This window comes from Amblyomma maculatum, chromosome 1 (assembly GCF_055883805.1).
Source record: "Amblyomma maculatum isolate TAMU_Amacu chromosome 1, ASM5588380v1, whole genome shotgun sequence".
NCBI classification, from domain to species: domain Eukaryota; kingdom Metazoa; phylum Arthropoda; class Arachnida; order Ixodida; family Ixodidae; genus Amblyomma; species Amblyomma maculatum.
In genome coordinates, this window is record NC_139344.1 from 429,226,031 (window position 1) to 429,250,855 (window position 24,825).

The window sequence follows — 24,825 nt, forward strand, 5'->3', positions numbered from 1 at the left end:
GTTTCTTTCACTAGATGGCGGTAACTTTTGCAAAGCCTCTATTCGGAGGCTGTGCGCATGGCGCAACTAGAAAGATTGAACAGAACCACCACGGGCAGAACCATCCTCGGCTCTGTGGGACTGCAGTCAGATAGAGGAAGAAGCCACAAAGTGGACATTCCACGAAAGTGTCGCAAATATATAATAGTGCCTCCCTACCTAAAAACATGCACCGTACGTACAACAAGGAGAGGAGACAAAAGAGGGCCGAGACGCTCGCAAAGAAAGCGGGGAAAATTAAGCCGGGGGAGGTCACCTACGTGGACGCGGCTAGCGGGAAGTCGGGGGCGGCGGTGGCTGCGGTCGTCACCGGCGGCGGCGTACCCGCCGCGTCCTTTAGAAGCCGAAATGTAGACACGGCTGAAGAAGTTGCAATTGCGCTCGCTTGCGTTGGAACGGAAGCCAGCATAGTTATTAGTGACAGCAAAACAGCTGTCTGGAACTTTGGAAAAGGGAGGGTCTCGAAGGAGGCAGCCAAAATTTTAGAGAAAAGAAAACTTGAAAGAAGGATTCGAATTATTTGGACCCCCGCGCACGAGTCCGTCTAAGCAACGAGGCGGCGCACGAGCTAGTCCGAGCTTTCTACTTCCGGGCAGCCGCTTTCTTTCCCGCCTGATTGCGATGGGATGGACGAGAGGCTGCAAACTTATAAGGAAATTTTAGAACACTACACACTTAGCAGAAGGTCCCTGCCACCATCGGACCGAACGCTAACAAGGAGGCCGTCGCTTGGTGGCGCCTGCAAGCTGAGAATTTCCCAAGTCCCGTCTGGCTTTTCCACACGCAAGTGGAGGAAAAGGCGGACGATAAATGCGAAACCTGCGGAGAAAGGGGTACTCTGGATCATATAATCTGACAATGCCTTGATTCCCCTGGTGCCTACATAAATAGTAGAGAAGCCTGGGAACTGCTACTGCGAAGCGAGTCCCCCGCCAACCAGCAGCAAGCTATCCGCCTGGCGGCTGAAGCCGCGAAGAAACACTTGCTTCGCCTGTCTAGTCGCGGAGGCCCCGGCCTCCGTCCCATAGGCCTGCGTGTTGGGGGCGGGGAGTAGGGGGCCTCCTACATCGGTGGAAAAATAAAGTTCATAACAACAACAAATCGGGCCCTAGCCCACGCCGTTAGCCATACGAAGCGGTGTGCATCAACGATGCCGCCTACCGCTAAGGCAGCTCGCCGAAATGAACGGATGAAGCAACGGCGAGCTACGGAGACGGAAGAAGAACGTGAAGAAAGACTTTCTAAGCGGCGTGCCCAGTATGCAGTTCGGCGACCAACGTACAACCTCATCTGCGGAAACAACGGAAGAATGGAATATGGTTTTTATGAGTTCGCTCAACACCATGGATAGCGATACCGAAGACAGTAGCGTATATCTCTCCAGTGTAGAACGTTGGAACAGGACCAAACGGCAGCGACGTGGCCAAGAAACCCCGGAACCGCGACAGCAGTGGCTCGAGAAGGAACGTGCGTTTCGGGTCAAGGAAAAGGAAAGCGGAAGGAAACGACGTGCCGAAGAAACAGCCGAACAGCGAGAAGAGCGTTTGAAAAAGAGACGGGAGAAGTGTCTCGCCAAGGCTGGCCTGACTCAACCCGAGGGAGACGTTGCCGAACAGCGTCGCGAAGACTACGAGAGAAGAGTCGGGGAGTTTGAGTCGGCCACGCGTGAATTTCACAGACGTTTTACCAACAACCCGTTCGGCTATGCGTGTTCGGCACCATCACCAGCCACACCACCAGCTGAACCAGGGCGTAGTTACAGGGTATTGCTTTCGCAACTACCAGGCTTAACCAAGCTAAGCCCCAGTTATTTTTTTTTTCTTTAAACGACTTGTAATACCTTTCATTTCACCTCCTTTTGCCGCAGCTATACTGCCCGACACTGCACACAAACCAAACATGCATTTTAAGCATCGTGATTTTACATGCTCTAAAGAAGCGGCTACACAGCTAGGCTGTAAGCGCCACTTTCAAAATCATAGACGTACTCGCTTAGATCCTTTGGCTCTTCGCTGCTCTGTGCAACAACTTATGACTGCATAGCGGCGTAACTAAGTTGCAAGGCGCTAAATAGACCTTCGACCACCTTGACCAAGAAAACCTCGACACCACATTTGAGATCGACGGCTTGTTTTGCGCTCAGTACACTTCATCATCATTATCATCAGCCTGACTATACCTACTGCAGGGCGAAGGCCTCTCCCATATTTCTCCACTTAACCCGGTTCTGTGCTAGCTGCATCCACTTGACCCCGGCGAACTACTTAACCTCATCCGCCCACCTAATTTTCTGCCGCCCCCCGGCTATGCTTTCCTTCCATTGGAATCCAGTTTGTTATCGGTTATCCTCTCTTCGCACTGCATGTCCTGCCTATGCCCATTTCTTCTTAATTTCCACTAGAATGTCGGTAACTTGACTTATTTCTCTGACCCACTCTGCACGCTTCCTATCTCTTAATGTTACCCCTACCATTTTTCGTTCCATAGCCCTCTGAGTTGTCCTCAACTTAAGCAGAACTCTCTTGGTTAGCCTCCACGTTTCAGCCCCATAGGTGAGTACAGGTAAGATGCAACTGGTGTATACTCTCCTCTTGAGCGATACCGGTAAGCTGCTAGTCATAATCTGCGAGTGCTTGCCAAATGCGCTCCATCCCGATCTTATTCTTTTTATTATTTCCTGTTCATGGTCTGGATCTGCGGTTACTACCTGTCCTAAGTATACATATTCGCCTACTACCTCCACTACTTCGCTACCTAATGTAAACTGCTGTTCCTTCCCGAGGCTGTTGAACATTACCTTAGTCTTCTACATACTGATTTTCAAGCCTACCTTTCTACTTTTCCTGTCTAGGTCATCAATCATTATTTGCAGTTCATCCCCCGAGTTGCTTAGCAAGGCAATGTCATCAGCAAATCGCAGATTACTGAGGTATTCTCCGTCTGCCCTTATCCCTCACAGCTCCCATTCCAAATCTCTGAATACTTCCTCTAAGCAAGCTGTGAACAGTACTGGGGAGATTGCGCCTCCTTGCCTAACACCTTTCTTTATGGAAATTTTGTTACTTTCTTTATGCAGAACTATGGTTGCTGTGCAGCCACTATATATCTTCCAGCACTTTCACGTACGGCTCGTCTACCCCCTGATTTCGCAATGCCTGCATCACCGCCGAGGTTTCAACTGAGTCAAATGCTTTTTTCGTAATCAATGAATGCAATGTATAAGGGCTGGTTATATTTCGAGCATTTTTCCATCACCTGATTGATAGTATGGATATGATCAATAGTAGAGTACCGTTTCCGAAAACCTGCTTGATCCTTTGCTTGATTGCAGTCTAAGGTTGTCCTGATTCTATTAGCGATTACCTTAGTAAATACCTTATACGTAACAGACAGTAAGCTGATTGGTCTGTAATTTTTAAGGCCCTTAGAGTCCCCTTTCTTATGAATGAAGATAATGTTTGCATTCTTCCATGGTTCCGGTACCGTCGATGACGCCAGGCACTGCGTATACAGGGTGGCCAGTTTTTCCCTTCAGGGCAAGGTATATTCAGGGCATCAGGGCAAGGTGTTCAGGGTGCCTCGATGCTACAAAGTATATGTATTATGGTAGCGAAGGCTCCATAGACACCCATACGTACAAAACATGGTGGCTCATGGGCTCCAGCGACCAATGAAAGCTGGGGGGCCATGTCGTCGAATGACGTCACGCATACGCTCTATTTGGCGCGAATTATAAAGAAGTTTAAAAAAAAACCGCCGCGTTGCATTGACGAGCCTGCATCTTTTGAAGGTTGTTGCCTGAGCGCGCGCCAACCTTTGCCATCTAAAAGAACTCGAGTTTCTGTTGTTTACGCCCTTGTTTATAAGCAATTGCTTCAGCAAAATGAAAGTGGTTGGCAAAGGTGGCGGCATAGAAAGGCAGCAACACTTCCAAACATAGACCAAGCATGCAAATTCATAATGCAAATACTGCTGAATATGCTTAAAACCATCCCTAAACAATTCTGGTGCTCAGTTAATCCCAAACCCAACCAGACTGCGCCTATCCTAACGGACGAGAATGGTTGAGCCATTTCCTCTCCATTTATCGTTGAAACGTTTAGTGAACTCTTTCGTCAAGTGTTCACAGACGAGATGCCACTTACCAGTTCCCATGTACTCACTCCTTCGTGTACACAGTTTAAGTTCCCCCCAATTGTAATATCTGAAAACGGTGTAGCGAAGGCGATTGACAAACTTCCGCTTTCCACCCGTCCTGGCCCCGATGGCATCACCTCCAAACTTCTCAAACTAACGTGCCATAAATCAGCATTTCTTTTGTCGCTGCTATTTCAGCAGTCACTTGACTCAGGATGCGTCCCGGATGACTGGAAAATCGCTCACATCATTCCTGTACATAAGGCGGGAGCTTTTTCTGATCCTACTAACTACAGACCCATTTCCCTGACATCGATATGCTCCAAACTATTAGAACACATCTTGTTTTCTCACATTATGAACCATTTAAACTTAAATAATCTGCTTCTAGAAAACCAGCATGGTTTCCGGTACAAAAGATCATGTCAAACGCAGTTATTTGAATTAGTTACTGACCTACATCATGCGCTCCATATGTCCCTTGACACAGACACAATTTTTGTCGATTTTTCAAAAGCCTTTGATCGTGTTCCTCACAAACGTTTACTGTTAAAAACTAAAAATCTGCAGCTTGATGATAACACGGCCAGATGGATCGCTGAATTCTTGACTAATCGTTTCCAATCAGTTAAGATAAATGATTGCATCCCTAAACCCTGCACGTGTAAAATCAGGTGTCCCACAAGGGACAGTTCTCGCGCCTTTGCTCTTTTTAATTTACATAAATGACATAGCAAGTAACATCAACTCATCAATTCGCCTTTTTGCAGACGACTGTGTAATCTATAAAACAATATCTAGCGCGGAAGATGCACATACGCTCCAGTCCGATCTAAACAGGCTAACTGAATGGTGCCGTACTTGGCAAATGGAAATTAATGAAGAAAAAACAAAACATATAAGATTTTCGTCTGTTCCAGGACCGTTACTTAGCGTGTACACAATCAACGGTAAAGCTGTTGAATCTGTTTCTTCTATAAAATATCTGGGTGTTCATTTGCATTTTAATCTCTCTTGGAATGCTAATATAGACCTAATCACCGGCAAAGCTTTCAGAAAACTTGGCATGCTAAGGCGCCGTTTAAACCTCGCAAATTCTAATACAAGACATCAAGCTTACACTACACTGATAAGGCCAACCTTAGAATATGCTTCCATCATATGGCATCCTCACCAGGACTCCCTTTCGAATCTTTCTTGAATCCGTTCAAAATAAAGAAGCAAGATTCATTACATCATCCTACTCAAGATTTCAGAGCGTATCATCAATTAAAGAAGTTTTAAACCTACCATCGCTCGCTTTCAGAAGGAAGTTTGCGAGATTATCATTTCTTCACACATTATACTACAGCAATTCTAAATTTGCTCGCTCCCATCTTCTTCCTGCTCCTCACGTCTCATCCCGGCTTGACCATGCGAACAAAATCCTCCCACTGTTCGCACGAACAAAAAAATACCAATATTCACCACTCTCTTTAGCAATAAATGAATGGAATGAGTTGGCGTCAGATATCGCTGTTTTGACTGATTTATCAGAGTTTCAAGCAGCATTGCTAGCTTCTTCAGACGCATCGTAGTCAATTTGCGCGGTTTTGTCGTTCCCTGTGTAGAGCTTCCTTTCCTTGATTCTTTCGGTGCAATCTGTGTTTCTGAGTCAGTGAGATCTCAAATGTTTCATTTATTATCTTTTTTTTTGTTTTAGTTTCAGCTTTGTAGTGTCTGTCATGGGCGATCTGCATGTTTTTCCCTTTTGCTGTAATCGCTGCACATTTTTATCTTTGTACAGTTCTCTTATTATGTTGAAATATTGCTTGCCCGACTATTTTTTTCTAGTTTTGTATAAAGATTACTATGACTAGTTATATACTTCCCTCACATACCACCATAACATCATCTGTTAATCTGTTTTTGTTCTACCCTGATTTGCTTCCACATCCCCCCCTATGTAATGCCCTATTGGGCCTTTAGGGTATTTCAAATAAATAAATAAACACCTCGAACGCCTTCGCGCAGTATTAGATGCCCTCCGGTCAGCTGATTTGACGCTCAAGCCCGAGAAGTGCCACTTTGGCTACAAAGAGTTGAAGTTTCTCGGTAATCTTGTGAGTGCCGCAGGCGTTAGGCCAGACCCCGACAAATCTGCCGCTGTCGCTAAATTTCCCGTTCCTGCCACGAAGAGGAGTTTAAAACGTTTCCTGGGTTTGTGTGCTTACTACCGCCGCTTCATCGCCGACTTTTCCAAGATAGCCGCACCCCTCACCCGCCTCACGCGGGATGATACACAGTTCGTGTGGGCCGCCGAGCAACAGGAAGTTTTTGCGGAGCTGTGCAGACGACTGCAAACTACCCCCGTTTTTCGCATTTTGATGAAGACGCTGCCACCGAAGTCCACACCGACGCCAGCAACATCGGCCCTGGCGCTGTACTCGTTCAACACCAAGCTGGCGTGGAAAGGGTCATTGCGTATGGCAGCCGCACGCTCTCCCGCGCTGAAACAAATTATTCCACTGCGGAAAAGGAATGCCTCTCGGTTGTGTGGGCAACTATGAAATTTAGGCCTTACCTCTATGGCCGCGCGTTTAAAGTCGTTACTGACCACCATTCTTTGTGCTGGCTGGCCAATCTCCGTGATCCATCCGTGGCCTAGCACGATGGAGCCTTCGCCTTCAAGAATTTGATTTCTCCATTGTGTACAAATCTGGTCAGAAGCACGAAGATGCTGACGCGCTCTCGCGGGCACCCGTCGGATTTGTCGATAACGTCACGGATGACAGAGGTTTTCTTGGACTAGTGAATGCCTCAGACATAATGACCCGAAAGCAAGCTGATCCAGACCTTCGACCTGTCATTGACCACTTGGAGGGTCGCGCTGCTGATGTCCCCCGCCAGTTTGGAAGACACCTGTCTGCATTCTGTCTTCGAAATGGCGTTTTAATCAAGAGAAACTCCAGCACTGTTGATTGAGCGTACCTCCTTGTCGTGCCGGCCGACCTTCGCGATGATATCCTTTTTGCTTGCCACGATGAGCCCACCTCCGGCCACTTGGGCTTTGCACGCACACTCGCTCGAGTTCGTCAAGCCTATTATTGGCCTAAACTTTCTGACGCCATCCATCGCTACGTCAGAGGCTGCCGCGAGTGTCAACGTCGAAAAGTGCCTCCTCTCAACCACGGGTTTGCTCCAACCTATTATTCCGCCTCGGACACCGTTTGACCAAGTCGGCATCGACCTACTGGGCCCATTTCCGCTGCCATCGATGGGTAACAAATGGATCATAGTTGCGACCGACTATCTCACACGTTATGGGGAAACCAAGGCAGTGTAGCGGGGCAAATCAATTGGGATCGCTCAATTCTTTATGCAGCAAATCGTGTTGCGTCATGGCGCACCGTCCCTAGTCGTAACCGATCGAGGCACCGCGTTTACGGCACAACTCATGCACGACGTGCTCGAGCTTAGTCATACCAGCCACTGAAAAACTATTGCACATCACCCACAGACGAACGGCCTCACGGAGAGACTCAACAAAACCATCGCCGACATGATCGCAATGTACATAGACTCTCAGCACAAAAACTGGGATGGAATTCTCCCCTACATCACATATGCCTACAACACAGCCACCCAAGAGACCATTTCGCCTAGTCTACGGACGTGACGTTCAGACGATGTTGGATGCTATGCTTCCGAGCTGCACAGATGATCATCCACTCACTCCAGACGCCGAGCAGTTTGCTCAGCGCGCTGAGGAAGCACGTCAGCTTGCCCGCATTCACATTCAGCAACAGCAGGGCACGGATGCATGCCGCTACAACCTCCGTCATCGACACGTCGCATACCATCCTGGAGAGAAAGTTTGGGTGTGGACCCCGGTGCGTCGGCCCGGCTTGTATGATAAACTGATTTCCCGTTACTTCGGACCTTACGAAGTTCTGCGCCGAGTCACGGAAGTGACATACGAAGTTCTTCCAGTGGGTACTGTGCAGCCCTCGCGTCGGCAACCACGCTCCGAGGTCGTGCACGTTGTCCGCATGAAGCCCTATTTCACCCGGTAGTGCGCTATGCGCTCGTTTCGTTATCGCGTAGGACACCTTACCCCGCCTCCGTTATCTGTGCTGTCCATGTGCCGATGTTTGTTTTCGCTTACATTGGCCATCGCTCGCTCTCCGTCCCTTATTTCTTTTTTTAAGAGGGGGAGTAATGCCACCTGGTGTCGCCATGTTCTTGCTGCGCCTGGAAGAAGAGGACACTGAAGTTGACTCACGTGCTGTGCGCCGAACTTTGCCTGCTGGTACAGCTTCGTCCCGTCGTTTTAGTCACGTCTAGCCCTGTTGTCCGTGACAATATATATATATATATACCTTTTTTATTTTTCATTTCACTCGACGTTTCGATGGTTTGGTTTTTGAAAGATCTTGAGAAAGATCGGTCTCCGATCGAAACGTTGAGTGAAATGAAAAATAAAAAATGTTTCCTTTAATCAAGCGTATACTTCGCTATATACTCTTTTAGCAGTCTAGTACGTTATGTTCTCGCAACCTATATATATATATATATATATATATATATATATATATCCATTTTACTCTCGATCTTAATTTATTTCATTTTATACATATGTATGTACTGTCCTACTTATATTACCTCTTGTCCGTTCTTATGCTGTGCTCATCGTATTTTTTTCTAGCTGCAGCTCAGGTGTTTCATGCAGTCTTCAATACCATATCCTGGGGCGAGAAAAATGTTTTGCTTCCACTTAATTAACAATGATAATTAAACCGTTAAGAAAAAGAAATAAAGAACATAAGCTAATTATAACAGTAATGTTTACCATGTCTCTCACAGCAGCATTCATCAAAGCTGCATTTTTATTATGCCTGCCCTCATTCGATCATACCGTTCTAATTTAAACAATTAATTTTTTTTAACTGGACAAAAATCAACAGCTAGTTAAGCTCGTGGGGCTATTCTGGACGTAACTGGCTCTAGCTGGAACCAACTGACGATTTTTCCATAAACTATACCCTAAATGGTGAAGATTTCTGCTTGATATAGTTAAAAAAAAAAATCTCAGAACTGAAAGCATAGCCCCATGCTCTTCATAAATTTAGCAGAACATACAGTACCTGTAGCTTTCACACCATGCATCAACTTTTCTATGCAAGTAAAAGCAATCGATAGATTCATTTTCTCGAAGAAGGCATGATATGCAGGGAAGACTTCGAATGTCATTGAAAATTCAATTAAGTTTATTTATTATGTACATTATTTACATTGGAATGAACGCAAGTTCATTACAAAGAAGAACAAAAAAAAATGAAGCCATGTGCAGGAATTAAAAGACAAACAGAGATTAACTATGCATGCAATAAAAAATAGATGAGAAACATACTCTAATTTCCAGATATATAGTCTGCACTGTCTGTAAAAATCAGCTAAAGGAAGGATAATCCGCACATGGCATACAGTGCGTGTTACTCAGGTGTATGCATAGCAATAATGGCATAACATGGTAAACACTTTTTTTTTTGAAGTATTATGAGTGCTTTTCAATGCACACCATTACCATCAGTTGTGCAGGGCAAAACTATATAACCGTTTCTTGTGCCAGCTGCACCCGCCTAGTCCTCACAAACTTCCTGATCTCATCCGCCCACCTTTCTGCCTCCCTCTGTGACGTTTGCCTTCTCATGAAATGCAGTGCAGTTACCTTATAGCAACCATCGGCTAGCTTGCCTGAATATGGAATGTCCTGCCATGTCCATTTCTCCTTGGTTTCAACTAGAATGTTAATAACTCACGTTTATTCCTGACCACTCTCTCTGCTCACTTACTGTCTCTTAGTGTTAAATCTATCGTTTTCTATATAAAAACTGTCTGTATTGTCTAAAAGTTATGTTGAAACCTTTTTATTAGCCTTCTCATTGCTGCCCAATAGGCAGTACTGAAAAGATACAGCTGTCACATATACTATTTACTTTTTGAGGTATACTACTGGGCAGCTACCATTCATGATCTGAGAGCTAGTACCTGCCAAATGTACTTCAAGTCAATTTTATTCTTCTAGTTATTTGACTGCCATCTAAGAGACAGGCGGTTGCTATACCTGTATTTATAAGACATATTTCCTAACCACTCCGAGGTCCTTGCTACCTATTGTAAACTCCTATTTGCTATCCTAGCCTGTTAAATGTTACTTTCATTTTCTTCATATAAAATTTTAGTCCTATTGTTCTACCTTGCCTGTCTAAATTCTTCCCCTGAGTTATTTTGCACCATTATCAATGAATCACAGGTTACTGAGGCATCGTCCTATATCATTCAGTTAAAAAAAAAAACTGCTGAATTATTTGGCGAAATGAGAGATAGGGCAAAACTGTGCCTATCTAAGCCAATGATTGTAATGGTGTCATTTGTCGTGCAGGTGCCTTCGTTTAGGGAGAGGCTTCAGAGATGAACATTCCTTTACTGGTGAACTTCGTACATGCAAGCCAGAACTCTCTGGCACAGAACTGGCTAGCCTTCTGAAAGCATAGTAAAAAAAATAATTCATTTCGGAGAGAACTTCCTCGTCATGACAATGATAAAAAATTGAACTGCACTTTTCCCAGCCTTGCACAATTTTTCTTTGCATTTCTGAAGGCCCTGTAGGAACTGCTGCTCAGACACTGCAGCCTCAGAGGTTTCTGTTGAGTCATTCTCAACTGTTTATGGTCATGGAATGTTGACGCCATCAATGCCCTCGCATCAAGCTCTGTTCGTTGTATTAACGGGGGCGAAACTTTTCAATGCGCGTCATGGAATCGAAGACGAAAGCATATAACTGGTTCAAACTCATAAAAGTTGAACCCGCATATATGTCACAGCATATATGCGGCACTTTACAGAAAACAAAATATTTTCTCGTGTCCTGCAAATTTTTGCCGCCGATGAATATATGCATAATACCGACGTCGGAGCGCTGAACAACAAGACGATAGGGTCTGGAGCTCAGCTGGTCAACGGCAGCGCATCCGGCACGAGAGTCTTTTTCCAACGTCTTCCTTCTTCACTTGTGATCTAAACTTCATCTTCTTCTGTACTGTTACATTTTCCCTCTGGGCAGACGAAGCCCCCCGGGCGGCGTATTAGCAAACCATATCCCGTAGGAGCACTCGAGCAGACGACGCTCTGGCGCGTGATTCCTCTGAGCAGCGACACCAGGCGACAAATAGTGGATATATTGTCTAAATGAATAAGAACACATTTAAAGGCAACCGCTCCCGTTGTTTCGGTGGCGCAATGGATTAACACCACGCATCTCTTCACTAATGCTACTTAAACATGCGTTCGACTATTGTGTTGTTGCCTTCACTGTAATTATATCCTGCCTTCAGTGAGTGTATGTTACCTTTAGGTTGCGTTTACAGACACCTTTAAGTAACAATCGCTATGACAACAGTTACACTAAGCAATTACCTTCTCCATAATCATTTCCTGCCTCGGTGAGTGTATGTTACCTTTAGGTTGCGTTCAGAGACATCTTTCAGCAACAATCTCCGTTTACAGTGAGTGTATGTTACCTGTAGGTTGCGTTCAGAGAGATCTTTCAGCAACAATCGCCGTTTTACTCGCTGAAGGCGTCGTCTGCTCCAGTGCGCCTACGGGATATGGTTTGGCAATACGCCCCCGGGCGAGGTAGTTATTCGTTTCCACGAGAGTGACACGGCTTCATCCGGGCGACATGGGCAACTTCAGTTCTGACTGAACGACGACCACTTGCTGTCATACGTGCTATTTGGTAGTTCACATCAATGACGCGTTCAAGCACAACGTAAGGGCCAGCGTAATGCGCCAACATTTTCTGGGCTAAACCACGCTTTCGGAGAGGTCGCCAAAGCCACACTAAATCTCCAGGGGCGTAAGACACATGGTTATGCCTGCTGTCGTACCGAGCTTTTGAACGCTCTTGCGAAGCGAGAATTCGCAAGCGGGCGAGACGGCGAACTTCTTCGGCTCGACAAAGAGTTTCCGCGATGCACGGTTCATCATGGACAGAGTAAGGAAGAATGGTGTCTAGACAATACCGAGGAGGACGGGCATATAGCAGGAAGAACGGGCTGCAGCCAGTAGTCTCATGGGTTGCAGTGTTGAATGCAAACGTTATAAATGGCAGTATAGTATCCCAATTCTTGTGGTCAGATGCGATGTACATAGATAGCATGTTTGTGAGTGTGCGGTTTGTGTGCTCCGTCAAGCCGTTGGTTTGAGGGTGATATGGTGTGGAATGCCTAAAATGCGACGCACACAAACGAAGAAGCTCTTCCACAACATCTGCCATAAACTGGCGACCTCGGTCACTGATGATCACTCGCGGAGGTCCATGGCGGAGGATCACAGAACGGAGCAAGAACAGGGACACGTGGTGAGCGGTGGCTGAAGGAAGAGCTGCCGTTTCGCAGTACCGGGTGAGGTAGTCGGCACAAACCACGACCCAACGATTTCCGTCGGATGACTTCGGGAAGGAACCCATAAGGCCGATTCCGATTTTCTCAAATGCGCCACGTGGTGGAGTCACAGGATGCAGCAGGCCCTGTGGCGTGTACGTTTGTGTCATTGGCACTCAGTGCAGCTCGCCACATATCGCTCAGTCGTCTGGCGCATCTTTAGCCAATAAAACCGGTCGCGGGCACGATGGAGCGTTCTTGCAGAGCCCAGGTGACTGGAAGTGGGGTCGTCGTGCATGGCGCGTAAGATGCACGAGCGGTAGCTCTCGGGAACCACAAGCAGAAAATTCGTACCGGTGCTTGAGTAAGCCTTTTTGTACAAAAGGGCATCACGGAGACAAAATGGGCTGGAAGCAGTGGAATCCCGGGCCTCCGCAAGCAGGGGCTCGAGGGTCGTATCAGTTTCTTGCGCAGTCCGCAGAGCCGAGGCGTCGGGAAACTCGGGCACGACGGAGGCGATGTAATGATCGAAATCACCAGAGTCACATACGGTCGTAGGAAGAGGAAGACGTGAAAGACAGTCTGCATCGGCGTGTTTGCGGCCACTCTTGTACGAAACAGTGAAGTCGTACTCTTGCAGACGAAGGGCCCAGCGTGCCAGACGACCAGATGGATCACGAAGGTTGACAAGCCAACACAGGGCATGATGGTCCGTCACAACCGTGAAATGGCGTCCATATAGGTAGCACCGAAACCGCTGAACAGCGAAAACTACAGCGAGACATTCCTGCTCCGTAACAGTGTAGTTACGCTCAGGTTTGCTGAGGGAACGGCTTGCATACGCAATTACATGCTCGCCTGTTGTCGAACGTTGCACAAGCACAGCGCCAACACCAATCCCACTTGCATCAGTGTGGACTTCAGTCGGAGCGGAGGGGTTGAAGTGCCGTAGTATGGGATGTGACGTAAGCAGAACCTTTAGTTGGCGGAAAGACGCGTCGCAATCTGAGGTCCAGTCGAAAGGGACGTCCTTTTGTAGAAAGGATGTCAGAGGGTAGACGACGTCGGCAAACCTTGGGATGAATCGTCGAAAGTAGGAACACAGGCCCAGAAAACTGTGGAGCTCCTTTTGAGTCTGTGGTCGTTGGAATGCTGCAACTGCCGCAGTCTTCTGTGAATCTGGCCGAACTCCATTGCGGTCGACGAGATGCCCGAGTACCAGCGCTTGACGTTCACCAAAACGGCACTTTTTGGAATTCAGGGCAAGGCCAGCCTTCTGTAGGCAATCTAAAACAACAGCGAGTCGCGTGTTATGTTCAGTAAAAGTCCGGCCAAAAATAACAACATCATCTAAATAGCACATGCAGATTTTCCACTTTAGGCCACGGAGTATTGTGTCCATAAATCTTTCAAACGTGGCCGGCGTATTACATAGGCCGAAGGGCATCACGTTAAATTCAAATAGGCCGTCCGGCGTAACAAATGCAGTTTTTTCCTTGTCAGCAGGGTCCATCGGAATCTGCCAATAACCCGATCGCAAATCAACTGAAGAGAAATAAGACGCGGAGAAAAGGCAATCTATGGCATCGTCGATGCGTGGGAGAGGATACACATCCTTTTTAGTGATGGAGTTGAGGCGACGATAGTCAATGCAGAACCTCCATGTTCCGTCTTTTTTCTTCACCAATATCACGGGAGCAGCCCAAGGACTTGAGGATTCCTGTATTACGCCCCTGTTCAACATGTCTTGGACTTGCTCGGTGATGATCTTACGCTCTGATGGTAACACACGGTACGGCTTTTGACGGATCGGATGGGCAGATCCCGTGTCAATCCTGTGGCGTGCGCGCGACAGCGGAAAACGTTGCGAGCCGTCGGACTGAGTGAAATTAAAGACGGATAGGTGCTGGGACAAGAAGTTCTTCAATATCTGTCGTTGTGAGGTGTTCAACGATGCGCTGATCATCGGAAGAAGATTTTCGTCAGCAGGTGAGTTAGTATCGGTGTTGTCTAGAGAAGGAGTAACGACAGCTACACAATTCGGGAGAGTTGCGCGGAGCCCGCTGGAAAAACAACTGGTTCCGATGAGCAATTTATAGTCCACAGTTCGGTACGGCCCTCTTTCACGCGAACCAAGCAATGAGGCACTAACGCATTTTTCTTTACGCACTGTAAATTAAGAGGCGCCACAGTTGCCTCAAAAGAGTCGTTAATAGCACGGGAGCAGGACGCCTGGACACACACTGCTGAATGTGGCGGTATGACGACTTCATCACACACACACACACACACACACACACACACACACACACACACACACACACACACACACACACACACACACACACACACACACACACACACACACACACACACACACACACACACACACACACACACACAAAACGTCTTCATTGTTACGTAGGGGGTAAGACGTCGGAGCGCTGAACAACAAGACGATAGGGTCGGGAGCTCAGCTGGTCAACGGCAGCGCGTCCGGCACGAGAGTCTTTTTCCAATGTCTTCCTCCTTCACTTGTGTTCTAAACTTCATCTTCTTCTGTGCTGTTACATTGATATTTTAACAGTAAATTCAATTAACATCACTAAGCTGCCGTCAACACGATTTTTAATATTCTCTCCGCGCGTGCTTCAACAAAGAAATACCGAGTACTTCCGAAATACCGCGAAATACCGAGTGTATATGCATATGCACACACACACACACACACACACACACACACACACACACACACACACACACACACACACACACACACACACACACACACACACACACACACACACACACACACACACACACACACACACACACACACACACACACACACACACACACACACACACACACACACACACACACACACACACACAAATAGGGCCCCTGATATCATTCTTGAATCTATATATGCATGTGCATGCAGATTTGTATATGCAGTTACAGGCGGTTACAGGTGAAATACTGAATTCCTAACGCTAGTTGAATGAAAAAAAAAAGAAAGAAAAGCAGCTAGGTATAACCATCATCAATTTAAGTGTTGCACATACCGTGTTGGCACTCTTCCAGTATTCTTTGCCGAAGATGCAGATTTTTACTTCTTTCTCTACCCGGAAAGGCACGTCCATAAGGATTTTTCGGTCATATGATGAATCATGGAGAACATGTAAAGAGGCACTCATTTATCAGGTTCGTATAATTGACTCCCGCGCGCACATACACACGCACGCACGCGTACGCACGCACGCGCACGCACGCACACATATGCACGCCCGCACATACTCTCTCTCTCTCTCTTGCGCGCACGCAAATAAATTTTGCGCTATCCTTGCTACAAACGAAAACCGAAATTATTGCTCTTAGTTAATGTATAACGTTCACATTACAGCATTGCACAGTTCGCCTTAATGCTGCCGTGCTGCAGCTAAATGGCACAACAAAAATCGATCGTGATACCTGCATGCGTATACACATACATATTGCCGCGAAACCTTCAAACAGTATTTGTTGTTTTTCAACAGCTGCCGGCATACAGGCTTATCACTCTGGACCGCGTATCGGTTCCGTAATCTTTGTTTGTTAATGCTCGATGTCGCAAGTCACACTTTTATCAGTTTTGTTTGTAGCGAAAGATGCACCGAGATCTGTCTCGAAGGTTCCGGCCACTCGGGTGTCTTTCCACAATGTTCCAGCCCGTGCTGGTAGCTGTTTGCGACGTTATCTAGATTGTTCTGTGCAGCCTTTAAATTGAGCGTTGCCGAGTGTGACGGGCATTCTTTGTTCGACGATCGACGAGCACGTTTGTTTCTATCGCCGCCGCCGAGTTGCTTAGTTCTTTTGCGGGCGCAAGTCAGCCCAAATAAACAGTTCATTTAGTGCAATCATCGACCCTTCAATTGTGTCGTCGACCTCGTCACCACTACGTGACATCTGGTGGAGGTGCCTCCTTTGATCCTACAAGCGAAGACCCAAGCCGTGTTCCTGTCGCCCTGGAAGACCAGCCTACAGGTCACCGAGCCAGCCGCCAACTTCAAGGCCTACAACCCGAACACGGTCCGCTGCTTGACACCATTCGATCTCGGAAGGCATCGACGCTGACAATGGCCCACCCTACAGCACCGGTTATTTTCGTCCAACCCCGGGAGCCCCCCCGCTTCCATGGACTACCGGATGAAGATGCGGGAGATTGGATGGACCTTTTCGACCGTGTGGCAGATTTCAACGGCTCGAATGACGCCGCGAAACTTAGGCAAGTCTACTTTGTTCTTCAAGGACATGCCCGAGTTTGGTTCGAAAATCATGAGGCAACTGTGAAGGATTGGGAGACTTTCAAGGAAGCGTTTCTGACTGCCTTTTCAAGCATCGTCCGAAAGGAAAAAGCCCAGGCCCTTCTTCAGTCAAGACTGCAACTTCCTAACGAGTCTGTCCTGGCGTACGTTGAGGAGATGAAGCGCCTCTTTCGCCGCGCCGACCGTAACATGACTGAAGGTGAGAGAGTCAAACTTTTAATGCGAGGCGTCAAAGAATCGCTTTTTGGAAATCTTGTCCGAAATCCGCCAAAAACAGTGGCGGAATTCGAAACGGAAGCGTCTGCCATCGAGAAGACGTTGTACACCCGGATGCGCCACTACGAGCGGCCACATCAGCCAGACTACTCAACCCACTACCCCAGCGCATCTGCAAGTGGAGAGTACCTTCGTGACCTCATCCGGGAGATCGTGCGAGAGGATCTCCGCCGAATGCAGCCATCATCGCAACAACCCCAGGTGGCGACGATCGCGGACGTCGTCCGTGAAGAAGTCCAGCAGGCGCTGGGCGTTCCTGAAGCGACGGCTGCGACTGTTCCAGCACAAGAGGCAACAGCGATGAACTACGCTGGTGCATTACGTCGCCCTCAGCCCCGACGTGATACCTTTCCGAGCCCTCGCCGCTACCGGCCTGTTCCTGAAAACCGCCCCTTGGCTCCCGCCCGCCAAGCCTACCAACGACCAACAAGCCCCAGGAAGTGCGACGCATGGAGGACAGCGAACAACCGGCCATTATGCTTTCACTGTGGTGAGGCTGGCCACATTCTGCGGCACGGCCCGTACCGACGAATCGGTCTCCGCGGATTTGCAGTCGACGCTCCACGACCACGCCCAGGTGAACGACCGCAAGAAATCGACAACTATCTGCGTAGCGGTGAGATCGCGCCACCAAGCCGTCAATTCAGGTCTCCATCGCCGTACAGGGCCCGCTTTGCGTCGCCAGGACGTAACTATGATGATAGTGTGCGCGGAAGGTCCCCAAGCCCCCGTAGGGGAAACTAAAGGCAGCAACCTTTGGAGGTGAGGTTGCTCAACGGCGAAAAGACGAAGATCCTCCGCCGCCGACGACCACTAACGACGACGCAGCCGTTTCACCGCCGCTCCACACGACGTCATCGACGACAACACGACCAAAGTGCAAGCAGACACCGCCGCCCAGCGAAGTAACAACGGTATGCCCCGGCCATGACCTGAAGAAACGACGCAGCCGGGATCGGACACTAAGGCCCACGTGCAATGCAAGGTACTTCTCATCGATGGACCTGAAGAGCAGATATTGGCAAATTGAGGTCGACGAAAGAGATCGCGAGAAGACCGCATTCATCACATCGGACGGCCTTTATGAGTTCAAGGTGATGCCATTTGGCCTCTGCTCCGCACCAGCCACGTTTCAACGAGTAATGGACACAGTCCTGGCAGGGTTGAAGTGGCAAATTTGTTTGGTATATTTGGACGACGTTGTTGTCTTCTCGTCAAACTTTGAAGACCACCTAAAACGACTACAGACAGTGTTGGAAGCCATCAAGTCATCGGGACTAACGCTAAAAGCAGAGAAGTGTCACTTCGCCTACGAAGAACTCCGGTTCCTAGGTCACATCGTTAGCAAGGACGGTATTCGCCCAGACCCGGAGAAAACAGCTGCAATCGCACAATTCCCACCACCTGCCGACAAGAAAGCTGTGCGCCGATTCCTTGGGCTGTGCGCTTATTATCGACGATTTGTCAGAAACTTTTCGCGGATCTCCGAACCGTTGACGCAGCTTATAAAGGCTGACGTACCTTTTAAATGGGAAGGGCCGCAAGGAGAAGCCTTCGACGAACTCAAGCGCCGCCTGCAATGCCCTCCTGTACTTGGCCACTTTGATGAAAACGCCGAGACCGAAATTCACACCGACGCGAGCAGTGTGGGCCTAGGAGCCGTTCTCGTCCAGAAGAGTGCCGGACAGGAGAAAGTAATCGCCTACGCTAGCAGGTCACTCACAAAAGCCGAAGTCAATTACTCGACGACCGAGAATGAGTGCCTTGCAATCATCTGGGCCACTTCTAAGTTTCGTCCATACCTATACGGCCGACCATTCAAGGTGGTAAGCGACCATCACGCGCTCTGCTGGCTGGCTAATTTGAAAGATCCTTCCGGCCGCCTTGCCAGATGGAGCCTACGACTTCAAGAATTTGACATGACTGTAGTCTATAAGTCGGGCCGAAAGCATTCCGACGCAGACTGCTTATCCCGCGCTCCCGTCGATGCTCCCCCGAAGGACGATGACGACGACGCCTTTTTGGGACCGGTAAGCGCCAGCAGTTTCGCAGAACAACAGCGATCAGACCCTGAGCTGAAAGCGCTAGCCGATTACTTGGAAGGAAAGACCGCTTCCCCTCCTGGTGTGTTCAGGCGACATTTATCATCCTTCACGTTAAGCAATGGCCTCCTCATGAAGAAGAACTTCGCACCCAACAAGACCACGCAGCTTCTCGTAGTGCCTAAAACCCTTCGGCAAGAAATTCTGCAGGCGTTGCACGATGAGCCCACAGCAGGCCACCTCGGATTTGAGCGCACGTTGCGTCGAATCCAAGAGAAGTATTACTGGCCGCGACTGCCTGCCGAAGTTGCCCACTACGTGAAGACGTGTCGTGAGTGCCAACGACGCAAGACGCCACCGATCAGACCAGCAGGACTACTAAATCCAATTCCGCCCCCAATCCTGCCCTTTCAGCAAATTGGGATGGATCTCCTCGGCCCCTTTCCATCTTCGTCTGTGGGTAACAAGTGGATCATCGTAGCCACTGACTACCTTACCCGTTACGCCGAAGCAAGAGCACTACCAAATGGTACCGCGGCAGAAGTCGCCAAATTTTTTGTCGAACAAATTATCTTGCGACACGGCGCCCCAGAAGTGCTCATCACGGACAGGGAAACCGCGTTTACGGCAGAGTTGACGCAAGCCATCCTGGAATACAGTCACACAAGCCATCGACGAACAACTGCGTACCATCCCCAGACCAATGGCCTCACGGAGCGCCTGAACAAAACGATCGCGGACATGATCGCTATGTACGTCGACGCTGAACACAAGACCTGGGACACCATCTTGCCGTACGTGATCTTCGCGTATAACACGGCAGTCCAGGAGACGACCAGAGCGACCCCGTTTAAGCTTGTGTACGGCAGGGAGCCCACGACGACGCTCGACGCAATGCTGCCGCACGTAACCAGCGAAGACAACCTTGACATCGCCGCCTACCTGCAGCGTGCAGAGGAAGCCCGACGACTTGCACGGCTGCGTATTAAAGACCAACAGCGCACCGACAGTCGACGATACAATTTACGACGACGCCATGCAGAGTACAATCCAGGAGACCAAGTGTGGGTTTGGACACCAATTCGCCGTCGCGGATTAAGTGAAAAGTTGTTGCATCGATACTTTGGGCCATACAAAATCCTTCGCCGCGTCGGACCACTGGACTATGAAGTCATTCCCGACGGAACGTCAGCATCACAACGGCGACGCGCACGCCCAGAAATTGTACATGTTGTACGACTGAAGCCATATTACGCGCGTTAAAGAATCTGTGGTGTTTAAACTTTGCAGTGTTTATGTTTAAGTTTCTTTGTTTTGGAACATCGAGGCGATGTTTTTTAAAGGGGGGAGTAATGCCGCGAAACCTTCAAACAGTATTTGTTGTTTTTCAACAGCTGCCGGCATACAGGCTTATCACTCTGGACCGCGTATCGGTTCCGTAATCTTTGTTTGTTAATGCTCGATGTCGCAAGTCACACTTTTATCAGTTTTGTTTGTAGCGAAAGATGCACCGAGATCTGTCTCGAAGGTTCCGGCCACTCGGGTGTCTTTCCACAATGTTCCAGCCCGTGCTGGTAGCTGTTTGCGACGTTATCTAGATTGTTCTGTGCAGCCTTTAAATTGAGCGTTGCCGAGTGTGACGGGCATTCTTTGTTCGACGATCGACGAGCACGTTTGTTTCTATCGCCGCCGCCGAGTTGCTTAGTTCTTTTGCGGGCGCAAGTCAGCCCAAATAAACAGTTCATTTAGTGCAATCATCGACCCTTCAATTGTGTCGTCGACCTCGTCACCACTACGTGACAATATATTACTGGCTAGAAGCGCCGACACTGTGAAAGGAACTTGCCTTTGGGTGACGCATCAAACTGTCGTGAAATCCGCGCAGCTACTTTACGTTGTCAGCCGAGATCTCTCCAACTTTTTACAATCTTCGCATTTCAAGTATCAATGTCAGTAGCACGGCCGCTCTATAGAAGCGCACTGGGTGCAGCCTGCTGCGTCGCGCCGCCGTCAATGGGCAAGCGCGTCTTTGGGAAGTTTACAGTTGCGCCCGCTATTTCTGCGGAGGGCGCCACTGTTCGGGGACACGTCGCTGCACCCGCTATTTCTGCTGAGGGCGCCACTGTTCGGGGACACGTCGCCGCCGGGGTCGCCGGCACTGAGCGCGCGGTTTGCTTCCTTTCTGGACGCGTTCGCCTCGTGTCTGCGTGGTAAATGCAAATTTTTTTTCTGTGCGCGTGTGCAAGCAGGTTAACGTTGAGGCGGGATGCGTTTGTTTTTTAAGGCGAAAGCCGTTCTAAGCTCATGGAGCGAAAGTCTGTGCGCAGAAGCTGTGCCTGTAATCTGTGCGTCGCATCTGTGTACAGGTTTGTCAGTCGCAAAAGCGGACGTGCAAGGAGGGAGATGAAGAATAAAAATGATTGATGGTGATAGGTAGTCAATAAAAGTTATAAATAGACATTGATAGAGGTAATGACTAATGCTAATGGCTAATAATGGTTAATAATGACTAAACTGGTTTGTAATGACCAGTATATCAAACTACGGCATGTAATGACCGCAATTGATTAGAAATGAGTAAAAGTGCTTAGCGATGTGTGGTAATAACTGCTGCTAATTACTACGAAATGACCAATATGGGAAACGACGACATGTGATGCCCACTGCTGATTCTAAAGAAGTAACCTGCTTAGTTATGAGTGGTAAGGGCTACAATGACTACGCAGGCAGACTCATCATGACTGGGAAACGACCCATATATCAAACGACGACTTGAAATGATGAACTGTGGCAAACGATGAGAGGCAAATGATAGGAGAAGGGTAGGCTTTCGCCGTCCTCCGCTTAAGAGACATCTAAGAGTAAAACAGTAAAACACGTTGTTGGGCTAGTTGGTGCATTGCATGAAGTAAGTTGGTAGTCCAGCCTCTTTCTTTCTGTGTCGATTTTTCCTGTGTGCGTCTTCTTGGCCGGTTAGTCTTACTTCATACATCTAAGAGACCCTCTAATTTTATCTGCTGAGCTCGCTTCAGGCAAAGACAGCAGCGAGGAGTGGAAATGCACTCGCTTCCTCTGAAGTGGAAGCGGCGTTGCGGTTAAAAAGTCCAGATGCTGAAGCATTATGCCCTATCAGCTGCCATTGAATTTGCTACAAGGGACAGCAGATTGGACTTGTTGGTGATTAATTATAGGTTAACCGTGCAAACAACGCGACGGGAACACAGGAGAAGAGGACGGCCGAACCGCGCTAGTTGTGTCGTCCTCTTTTCCTGTGTTCCCGTCACGTTGTTTAACCTATTTAGTTACCAGGGAGCTGGCCAGTGAACTAGGTTTTTTAACGATGTGTTGTGAGACAGATAAACACGATGAGGTAGCACCAGAAGCTTTTCTCGCAGGTTATGTTGCGAGGACATATCAGAAAAAGGTACGAAAGGTTTTTTTTATATAAGCATACAATTGGTTCTAAATTTTGCCGCGCTAGTCTGAGTGGCTTTGCAAGCAAAGGAGCCTGTGCATACAACATTTGTTTATACTCTTGAGACTGTCTGAGCCGATGCGATAAACTGAAAAGCCACGCTCCACAGAAAATCCGGCGCCCGCTCTGTCGGCGGAAAGTCGGAAAAATACCTCTTTGGTAAGAGGCCCTTTAGTTGGTGATATGGCCAGACACCTTTGGCGCAATGAGAACACGTGACATATTAAATGTGGCAGGAGCTGCCAAACCAGATAGAGTCAATAAGATGTAAGGATGAAATGGGAATTATTGAAAGTGGGACCCTTGGATCCCAAGTCAGGCACACTATACTCCTATAGGGCATGTTCGTACGGCTTCGGTAAAAAGGGGCTTTATATAGCTATGTGTAGGGTGCTGTTTCATATAATGCGGTGGCTTAAGGCTGCATCTTAATTATATGCGACAGAGGCAGCAATTACGGGATACGGTGAATAAGCAGGTAGCAAAGTGCGGTTACTCCAACGAGGCTCTGCAAGGAGATTTAAGAACCACAAGTTTTGTTTATCACTACCAGGTTGTTGCTTAATTTATGCGATATTTGTAATGATTTTGAGGCGACATGTCCGTCGTGCAAGAGCCTACTGCAGGAAATATGAGTCAACTGGACCAGTTACAGGCTAATGAAAACCAAGGACAATTGAGGCTTGATGTACCTCGCAAAGGAAGTAGTCAAGCTTTGTCAGCTTACGAGCACTTTCATTAACAGGATGATGAAGCCTGAAAAGGTCCGGCGCAGTAGCAAGCTGTGTAAACTTTTGATTTCATCATTTTTCTCACTGTACACAGTACCTGCACCTCATCTATGAAAACAATGATCGTGCCCATGCTGAGGCGCTATGCAAGATATCGTTAAGTTGCTGCACCCACTGATAGCGAGCTGGACTGGAAATGTGAACTCAACAGTAGAGCGACGTTTACGGCTATGGCATAAACCTCTCTCAAGAAAGGTTTTCCATCTGCGATTGCTAATTTTCTTCCTTTTTTGTGTGGCCATTTAATAAGCGTACTCTGGTGCTCGCTGAATCTCGGCTGCAGTTGCGAACTAAAGCGTGAACATTCTTGTGATCGCAGCTAAGAGTTTCACAACAGGAACACTCGATGCGCGTTCTTCCATTGAAAATTAAAAACCAGAAAAATTGTATGGGTTTACGAGCAGCCAATAAAAATAGTAATAAAAACGTTCGGCGCATATACGTAGCACCTTGAGGCTGACCGGCTCTATGAAGCGCGCTTAGTTCAGTCATGCAAAATGCGGGAAGCCACGACGGATAGCGTTCTGGCGTACAAAGTTTAAGGTCTCCAACTGAGTCGAAGACCCCAGGTTATCATCTAGATTTAACCTAATAAACATCTTCATATTTCCACAGTAACATTTGTCAGAATGAGATAGAAAAGTTGGTTACATGTCGCATTTTGACAGACGTTGCTCATAGTAGCACATTTTTTTATTGGATAGCGCTGTCAACTTAGAACAGGTTGACATCAATTTGTGTATAAAAGCTGTATGCAGGAATGAGTAAATGGTATAAAAATGACACACGGGATTCACGACATAGTTAATTAAGTGGTTATGCATTAGGCTACCATGGCAGCTGAACAGCTTCGAATTGTTCACAGCCGGGAGACTTTTTGATGTGACAAACAATTTGATCCGAATGCAGCATCATGGTAATGCGAGCTCTCCAATCCAGTGGCCTTAAACTACCGTCACATTTTTTTCGGGGTACACTCCAGTATAGATCCTTGCCGAGCAAGCGCTAAGTGTTGACATGGTCACACTAGACGTGACAGTATATACTAATTCGTGTTGCCAAATTGTGTGAAGCAGAGCTCTTATAACCTTAAAATAAAAGGCTTCTACCTCGCCGACACCTTCCTGAAAGCGCAGCCAGGCGCAGCTCTCCGCGCGCGGCTGTCCCCGAACGGTGGCGCCACGGCGGGAGCGACGGGAAGTAGGCGCCTCCCGCCGGTTTCGGGCGACGTAGCAGGCCTTCTTTTTTTATAGTGCGCTTCTATCGAGCGGCCGTGTCAGTAGCCTCCTTCCTCATGTATGTTGCTGAGGTAGCGTCGCAAAATGAGTTCCT

At 48.0% G+C, this 24,825-nt stretch overlaps 1 pseudogene; it reads left to right on the forward strand.

Annotated features, from left to right (window-relative positions):
* Positions 1-1,189: 1,189 nt before the first annotated feature.
* The window catches only part of LOC146209343 (uncharacterized), a 62,216-nt pseudogene continuing 38,580 nt past the window's right edge, over positions 1,190-24,825 (forward strand).